Below are 9,915 nucleotides of genomic sequence, written 5' to 3' on the forward strand. Positions count from 1 at the left end.
GGTATAAACTATGCAAAATTCAGATAAAGGTGTGTTATGTGGTTTGTCTACCCGCACCAGGAGCAAGGGACCCTAAGAGTACTCGGGTGACACCTGGGAACACAGATTCAGGTTCTTAAATTCAGTGTTCCACTGTGGTAACAGTATCATGTTTTTATAGTAACAGAACAACAACAACAACAAAAGTCATAAATCAAGACACTTTTCAAATACATTGATGGAAGCATTAAGCAGGCAGATACAGCTAAACAGAAAGCTCAGCCATAGGCCTCAGATGCTATCTGATGGCATTCAGCCTTATGACTGGTGGAAGCTGGTGGTTTGCTAAGTTAATACATTCCAAAAGGTTTTTATCTGTTAGTCACAGAATGTTAACTCAGAAACAAAGGTGGGCAAGGAGTGGATATTTGGGAGGCTAAAGATGGCCCAAGATAAATGGTAATTAGGCTCTGGACCTGCAGCATTCCAAACTCTCCACAGTCTCTGAAGTTCTAATCAGCTGATCAGCCTTTGCAGAATGTTCATTTTTAAGACGCAATTTTTCTGGGAACTCTCATTCACATTAACAACTGAAAAGATAGTTGCCAGGCCACCACTTCCAGACGGTAGAAAAGATGTGAAGTGGTCTGCTGCCTCCTGGTCTAAATGAAAGCGATATCCAGTCGAGTTATGAAGATGAAGCCACACCAGAGAACTCGGAACTTAAATCACAGGAAGATGAAGAGGCTGGCACCAGTAGGATGCCAGAAATCTCAGATTTCCCAGCAGATGAGCCAAACACTGAAACAGAGGCTGATGCAAATGCATATGAAAAATGCCTTCCGGAATTCCGTTAAATATGTGGAACAAATCCCAAGACTTGCATAAAAAACATCTGAACAGAATAATTCAATATCAAGCAGGCAGAAAAAAAAAAAGAAAATGTTCCAAAAAGGTAAATTGTAGAATAAAAAAGAACCTCATAGTGGGCAGTTCTCAAATGGAGCACAGTGGACCAAGTTTACTCAGTGTTTTGGAGTCAATGATAGATTTGAACCCTCTGTTAAACAGAAGTTGAGAAGCCACGCCTTGAAAAGAGGGTAGACCATGCTGTGGAGGAGTGGGATGTTGAGAAGGCTGAAGAACTCAGCAACCAGCAAGCTACTTAAGAGCTTGGTGTGAAAATTGCCAAAGCAATTGCCTGCCACAAGTTTGTTAAAGCCAAAAAAAGAGGCTGAAGACTCACAGGCTGCTTGAAAAAAGAAGCTGGCACGGAGGTTTGAAGCAGAGATGGGAAGCCAAAAGCAACCTGGGATATATGTAACCTTGCAGTCCTCTTCAGACACTTGTAGACTGGCACACTTCATTTACCAGAAAGATTTTCCTGCCTAAGTTAAATACCTTGGGGATTTGATAAAAGTGGAAAAAGATAAGCACAGCACTGGGAGTTGATTATAAACTCTTCAGTTTTTCTTTTTCAAAGTTCATTCTATGAAGTGACAGAAATGAACATTTTCTTATTTGTGTAAGAAATTTTAAGTATGCATACAGGAAAAAAAAGGATAGGATTTTATTTATTTGTATAGATCTACAGTTCAAAATCAAGTTTGTGTTTTGTCTGTTCTGTTCGTATGGCACAGTCTGTGAGGGCCTTGTGCTTTCTTATCTGCTTTTAGACTGACCACACTTTTTCTGGAATTGTGGGAAATTTTTGTTTTGTTTTAGTTTTTGTCTTTTTAAGACCTCATAGTGGGCAGTCAGGCTGGTCTGGAACTCACTACATAGACCAGACTGGCCTTGGTCTCATAGTGATCTGCCTGCCTTTGCTTCCTGGGTGCTGGGATTAAAGGTGTGTGCCGCCATGCCTGACTGGGATTGTGTTTTAAAGATTAGGTTTTGTTTACAATGGATCAGGCATAAATACAAAAATTCTCAATTGTTACTGACTTTACAAATTATTTTACTACTAAAATAGTGCTTAATTCTTTATCAGAGGCAGAATTAATATTTTGTAATCACATGAAAAGCCATTGATCTTTTTGTGTACCTTCAAGTGAAATAATTATAGTAAAAAAGGAGACAGAATGTAGAGAATTTAGAGAATAATTTAAATTATTTGCCTAGAAATGTCTTTCTAAATATCTCTCAGGCATGTCCTTCTTTAAAAGTTATTGGATGGTTCTTAGAAGAGAAAATTGTTTAATTGTATTAAACAGACAGTTATAACTTAAGATAACATAATTTGGATTGGCTAAGGACTGGTTTGTTTTTAATCTCTCCTCCCCATTACTCCTTGAAAGATGCAATGAATTAATGAGGCTGAAGAGAAAAACAAAAGATTACCAACTTACACATATTAACAACAACAAAAAAAATTGAAAAGAACCTGTCAATAGACAAGTAGAAAAAAGAGATCACACAGAGGAATATTATTCAGCCTTAAAAAATAAGAAAATCTGACATTGGCAAAACCATGGGCCTAGAGGAATATCATGCTAAATGGAAAAGACAGACATGCTTCTATGTGGAATCTTACAAACATGGCAAAAATGGAGTCTAATAATCCATGAATTAAACATTAACAGACATTGTGTGCCTTCTTCCCTATTTAAAAAAGTAAAATACATGGAAGAGGAAAGTAGAACAGTGGTTACCATAAGCAAGTGCTGGAGAATGGAACTGGGATTAGGTCAAAGGGAACAGAGTTGTAGTCATATGGGACAAGTAATTCTAGATGCTTAGTGCAGAGCCTGAGAAAGGAAACTGAGCACACCAAGCAGAGAAAGGAATGGGTATGGGAACATGAAAATGGTCAAAGTATAGACACACCCAAATAGCAATGCCTTCAGGAGACCCATCTCTAGGCGCAATGAACACACCTGTGGTGGTTTGAAGGAACGTGTCCCCTTATGGGCTCAAATGTTTGAACACTTGGGTCCCAGTTGGTGGAGCTGTTTGGGGAGGTCATGGAATCTCTAGGAAGTATGGTCTTGTTGGATGAAGCACATCATTGTGGGTTGGGTCTGAGAGTTCACAGCCTGGCCCCACCTTGTTTCTCTTTCTGCTTAGTGTTTGTAATTTAAGATGTAAGCTCTGGAAGGGCATGGTGGAGCACACCTTTAATCCCAGCACTTGGGAGGCAGAGGCAGGCGGATTTCTGTGAGTTCAAGGCCAGCCTGGTCTACATAGTGAGTTCCAGGACAGCTGGGGTTATAGGGAGACCTTGTCTCAAAAAGACCGAAAAAAGGAAAAAAAAAAAAGATGTAAGCGCTCAGCTTTCAGCCCCATTCAGCCTGGTGCCATTCCTCCCCTGCCACTATGAACAATTCCACAAGCCCAAATAAACTCTGAATAAACTCTGTCCTCTATAAGTAGCCCTTGTTCAACTAATACAATTAATACAACACCAATTAAAACAAAAAAGATGGACAGGTAAGATGGCCCGGTGGATAAAAACACCCCCCACCCCGCCCCCCACACATACACAATAAATAATATTTTTAAAAAGGAAAAAAAAACTATGATGCATCTACAGGTAGGCTTGACACATAAAATATGAGATGCCTAGTTAAATTTCAAATACGAATAAATAAAAATAACTCATTTTTGTCATAAACACATCCCATACAATATCTGGTTGTACTAAACAATTTACTTGTTTATCTGAAGTTCAGATTAATAGTAGCATGTATTTTTAGACTGGGTGTGGTGGCACAAGCCTTTAATCCCAAAATTCGGGAGGCAGAGGCAAGCCGATCTCTGTGAGTTTGAGGCCAGCCTGGTCTACATAGGGCGTTCCAGGCTAGTTGGGGCTACAAGAAGACCTTGTCTCAAAACACCAAAACAAACAACAACAAAACATTATTGTGTATTTTTATTTATTAAACCTGGAAATTCTTAAATTTTGGTTTTCTGAACAGTTTTAATGGTTGGTTAGCCATGATTTCTATAGTCATTTTAGATTTAGCAAGCTGTGGCAGCACACACCTGTAACTCTAGCACTTGGGAAGTGGAAGCAGGAGGATTAGGAGTTCAAAGTCAGCTTTGGCTCTTTGAGATCCCACCTCAAACAAAACAAAATAAACACAAACCAACAAAAAGATTTGGAGCAATATGATCTCCATTATAGTCAGGTTGTTTTTTACAGCGCACGGTTATTTGCTACACTTATTAGTAATTCCAGCCCTGAATAAGATCTTATAGATTCTATTATGTCACCACCATGTAACAAAGTTACAAAAATGGCAAAAAAAAAATTACTCTTTCAGATAAGAAATCACTAATTCTCATGAATGAAACAGGGTAATTACAGAGTGCCAAGTTTCACCAAGCTGACTTTGAAATGTAAAGCACTTGCAAATGTGGAGAACAGTTACTGTGCTGGCTTTTGCTACAATTCTATGACCTGAAGCACAGAACTCACACATGGACAGACTCTGATCCAAAACCAGCATGAGCAAGTCCCACTGAGTATTAAATTCCTCAACTTCCTCTGACATTGTTTTAAAAAAGAAAGTGAAATATTGCAGAAAGAGTTGGAAGGACGCTCTTGGGTGCTGAAGTAGTGCTAGGTCTAGCTCAGTGTCTTTCGTGGCGTCGACAGATTGCAAAATTCATGACATGTGTAAGAATTGTACTTGAAGTGATGAGGCACTCATCACTCAAAACACTGAGAGAGGAAAGTGGCTTTCTCTCTGCAGGAGCGAAACGATGCATTTCCAGTGCAGGTGTCCGACATAAATAGTCCCTACATGGTCAGAGAATCCAGAGCCTAAAATGAAGGCAAGTTCACACTGTTTTCATTAGGAACCCCAGAAAGAGCATTTTAATCCCATTTGCATGGTTCATTGAAAAGATAATTGTGTATTTACTTAGTATATTGCCAGATCTTTATATGAAAATATTTATTCCTTGCTGACCAAAGTTGTTTATTTATGACAGAAAATCATACAGATTATTCTAGAAAATATATTGCAATCCCTAAAACATATGCAGTTAAGTCCTGTAACGATTCAATTATACAAAAATAATAGAACAGTAAAACTCCCTTACTTAGCCACATTTTATTCTTTTTCTTGAAATAGGGATAAATTTTGCAAGCCCCAAAGAAAATATTCCAAGTTCCTTACCTAGTATTTGCAGACTTAGTCCTTTAAGCCTGAGCTCTATGGGCCAGATACCTGCTAAGTGTGTCAGTGGTGTTATATCATTCAGTTTCTCAGAGATTTCATGAAGGTCACACACTCACATACATCCAAAGTTTATAAAGTCATCTTTTTCTATTTTGTCATCACATTTTTCCACCTCTGTCAAAGTCCTCAGGGCAAAATAGTGATATTTAAAAAAATAGTGATATTTAAAAATATTAACGCTGGAAACTTTTTAGCTCTCTCGTGCTTGATATGTGCTGAAAAAGATAGACTTAGGAGCTGGCAGTATTCCAAGTATGTTTTGTGAACTATTTTCCTTGTCTGGCTGCCTTTCGAGCTCCAGATGACCCCCTCCCCACCCCCATTAGTGCAGAGAAATTCTCAATGTAATGACTTCCATATAAACCCCTCATGAGATGAAACTTTTACACAAACACAAAAGGATCTGATTTAACTTAATCCTGCTCTCCACAGTTTCTAGACTGTCTCATATTCTTCTTGATCCCACAGTAGAACATGTATTTTTAATAACAAGCATTCACATTTAAAAATGTCTTTGTTCTTGATACAGTCAAGGAATGGCTCATGGGTCCCTGCATATTCACTCCCAGAACATAGTCTAAGACTGAAGGGATTCCTTGAAACAAGCCAGGTGGAGGTAGCAGGTGCCTTTGAAGCTGATCCAGAGGTGAGAGAGGATATTCAGTATGCTACTCACATGATTAATATGATTAATATTTGTTATGAGTGAATTTTTAAAATGTAATGTTGGTGGCAAGGAAGAATGTGAGTTAAAAATCAAGTGAAAGAACCTAACAATAATAAAGCAACTTTAATTCCAGTCTTGCTACTTTACTAGTAACAAAACTTAGGGAAGATCATGTGGCTAAATTTTCAGCATGGTAAAATGAAGATATGAAGATTTATCTTTGCACACTCCTAAAGAGCTCAAACTAGACTCAAGTGAAAGCACTTTGAGTTAGTAGCAATGTATGTTGGTAGATGAATGTATAGTTTTTAATACAATGAGCTTGGTTACCCAACATAAATGAGAAAATATACTCAGAGATTGGAATACTTTTTGGCTTAGTATACAGATAAGGAAAATGAAGATTCCACAGCTGAGTAATTTGCCCAAGGTCACCATCCAGCAAGAAGCCAACACTTAGGGCTTGGAGCAAGAAAACTGTTTTAAAGCCCTAAGTCTTAACCAAGACCCAGCAAGTTCTCATTTGTAACATTCCTTTAAAAATGAGCCTCCATTACCCTTACTGAATATAGTCTACAGTCACCGGACACTTACCGTTTGCCAAGAACAGTTACTTTCCTAATGTCACCCCAGAAAGTAAGTGGCAAAGCCAGGGATCTTCACCCAAATCTGTCTGGCTCCAGTGCCTGAGCTTTTAAGCACTGCAGTAATTAGTTAACCACACACATGCTCAGTCTCCCAGGAGAAAATGCAGAGAGAACCTCGCCAGGGGGAAATGTGCTGGGACTTGTTGGGTGGTAAGCCTAGACAATTGATCAGTGGCAGCCTGGCTCAGAGAGGGACATTTTGAGATAGAAGAGGCTGAGAAGCAAGTTACAAAGCTCATAAGACTTATAAAGGGAGACAGTGGAAATGCTAGATAAAATATTTTTTAAAAGTTCCATAGCTGGGTGGTGAGTTGAACTTACTATATTCTATATATGTAAAAAGTTTTCTCCATAATAAAAGCCCATATTTTTAGTGAAGAAATTTGTAAAGGTAGGAATGCAAGTCCTAGTTATAGTTAAGTCCTAGTTATAGTTAGGATGCAATAGTTAATGTCAAAATCCTAAGTATCAAAATTTAGTTAATTGAATTAAATGAATTAGGTGAAATTTGACTTCATTTTCTGGTCCTTGGTTTTTTGTTGTTGTTTTTTTTTTGGCAAAAAAGCAATGACATCTATACTTGAATGGAATTTAATTATAAATTTCAGGGTACTTTGAACAGAAGTTACTCTTTAATAAAAGAATTCATTCACTTCTAATGAGTAGGGCAAAGAGTATACATTTTAGACAATTTAGTGCTTCTATATCAGAATCTGAGCTTGACACTTAAATTGGTATTAAAAACTTTGCCCTACTATATGCCCACAGTAATAAATATTTTACATGTCTGTAGTCCCAAGCATGTTTCTCAAAGCCCCATGTCCCTATCAGAATATGTAAGAGCTAACATTCTGCCTAGCTTAGAGTGCTATTGTTGCTAAAATCCCTTTGAGGGGGTATAAACAACATCCACCCCTTCTTCCCTTGGTCCCAATGATAAATTGAACCTTTCTATCAAAGTGCACTCTTGGAAATTAATTGGACTTACTTACAGAGCAATGGGTAAGGGATTACTTACACAAATGGGCTGTTCCCCCTCCAAAGCCACACTGCAAAGTCTTCACCCAAGGACAGATACTGGCATCCCCATAGCGGCATAAATAGAAACTTCTCCCTTAGTCTTCCCCAGCCTATGATACTCTAGTCCTTCCCAGAGGCCACGTGCAATTAAGGCTGAATTGCCCACCACCAGTTGGAAGTATGGCTGGATACACAGGCAAGGATCCAGTGACTCTCCCTGCCCCTCCTTTTATGTGGGGGTGTCAACAACCCCAGCTGTGATGATCTTTGGCAAGCTAGCACAGCTGAGTTCAGGAAGATGGCATTTGTTAATTTGGAGGACAGTTCTGTATAACATCTATATTTATAAGAAACATAGCACACTAAAATCAAATATGATAGCCAAGAGTCTTAAATATTCAAATTTATCTTTTGAAAGAATAAAAGTCTGTTTTAGAGGGCCCTACAGTTATTACTGGCCAATATCCTTTAGACTTTTAACTTAGTTGATAAAAACTAGTACAGTGGAGCCCAGTGGTCTGTGAGCCCCAGCACAGACTACATCCCCAGGATCTTTGTCTTCCTAATGCAAACCATGATACAGCATTCAACAAATGCTTCTTTTATTGAGAAAAAAATAATGAATACTTACTTTTCTTGGAAATTCTATTCTAGCAAAATGTCATGTGGTTTTCTGTGTTTAAAATACAAAACTCAGGTGGCTGGAGAGATGGTTCAGCAGTTAAGAGCATTGGCTGTTCTTGCAGGAGACTAGGATTCAAATTACAGCACCCATATGACAGCTAACAACTGTTTGTAACTCCAGTTCCAGGGGATCTGACACCCTCTTCTGCCCTCCATGGGCATTACGCAACATGGGTGCACTTACATACATGCAAGCACAACATTCATACACATAAAATAAACAATTTTTTTTCCTTTGGTCTTTTTGAGACAGGGTCTCCCTGTAGCCCCAGCTGTCCTGGAACTTACTATGTAGACCAGGCTGGCCTCGAACTCACAAAGATCCACCTGCCTCTGCCTCCCAAGTGCTGGGATTAAAGGCGTGTGCCACCACGCCTGACTAAAATAAACAAAATTTTAAAATTCAGTTAAAAAAAAAATCCAATGAGGTAAAAGCTCAATAAAATGGACAATTACATCTATGTAGTGCTTTTTCATTTGTAGAATGGATGCAAATGACAAACTGCTGTGTAGCAATTTGTGAAACTCCATTCAAGGGTTGTTAAGACTCAAGAAGTAAACAAAACTTATAGAAAGTTTAGGAAGTAAACAACTCAAAGTCTCAGGAAGTCTCTGAAACTTACAAGATTCTTGATACTCTCCCCCCACCAATGTTATATAAGAAGTAAAGCCTGCAGAAGAGAGAGGGCCAAAGCTGACCTGCTGAGCTGCCTGCAAGTAGTGGAGAGAGCGCCAAGATTACAACTTTCATGAGTCACCTGCCTTGGGGCTGGCTTTGGAGGGAGCTGGCTTTGAGTTCTTTACATTCCTGTAAGTGATCCCAATAAACTCACTGGTTCACCAAGTTGGACTTGGGTGGCATTGTTTCTTGGTCTGTCATGGTGCCCTATCTGTGGTGAGTAGACATTTGCTCACATGCCCTCAGGAAAAGTCCCCCAACATCCACCCAAAGACGAAAGGTATAACGTGATAGCACATGCATAATTGCCGACTAGGATGAAGAAAGGCGGTTTACATTTTTCCCTTTGAAAATAGTATTAACCTAGTAGAAGTGGTGGCCCGTGCTTGTAATTTTAGCACATGAAGCTGAGGCAGGACAGCTTTAGTTCAAGACAAGCCTTGAGCTAAAGAGGCTTGGTCAGTTTGGAGTAACCTGGGTTATCTAGTAAATCTGCTCCAAAACTCAAACCAAAAAACAAAATAATAGTATTGTTATTTTTGTGAACATTTTTCCCTCTTCAACACTGAGGAATGAACCTGGGTCCTTGAGTGTGGCAGGGAATTACTCTACCGCAGAGCTATATACACAGCCCCCTTTCTTCAAACTTTAAGTAAACATTAGACTTCATAGCAGACCCAGTGATTTCTTTATATTTTAGGAATGTAAGAGCCAAATATAACCTCTTTTTCTTCCATTAAACAGTAGAAACATAACTACATCAAAATATTCTGCATACTTGGGGCTGGAGAGCTGGTTCATCAGTTAAGAGCATTTGTTGCTCTTGCAGAGGACTCTGGTTTGGTTCTCAGAAGCCATATGGCATCTTACAACTGTCTGCAACTCCAGTTCTAGGGAATCCAACACCATCTTCTGGCCTCCATGGGCAACAGGCCCACATCCATGCATGTAGGCAAACACTCATACATATAAACAATAAAAAATTTTAAAAAATATTCTGTATACTCAGTTGCCTCCCAAAACATATTTTTGATTTATCATACTTAG

At 38.9% G+C, this 9,915-nt stretch overlaps 1 pseudogene; it reads left to right on the forward strand.

Annotated features, from left to right (window-relative positions):
* Positions 1-614: 614 nt before the first annotated feature.
* Positions 615-1,303, forward strand: LOC103732337 (annotated as a pseudogene).
* Positions 1,304-9,915: the final 8,612 nt, after the last annotated feature.

Source organism: Nannospalax galili, unplaced genomic scaffold, assembly GCF_000622305.1.
Source record: "Nannospalax galili isolate Female #2095 unplaced genomic scaffold, S.galili_v1.0 scaffold514, whole genome shotgun sequence".
In the NCBI taxonomy this organism is placed as follows: Eukaryota; Metazoa; Chordata; class Mammalia; order Rodentia; family Spalacidae; genus Nannospalax; species Nannospalax galili.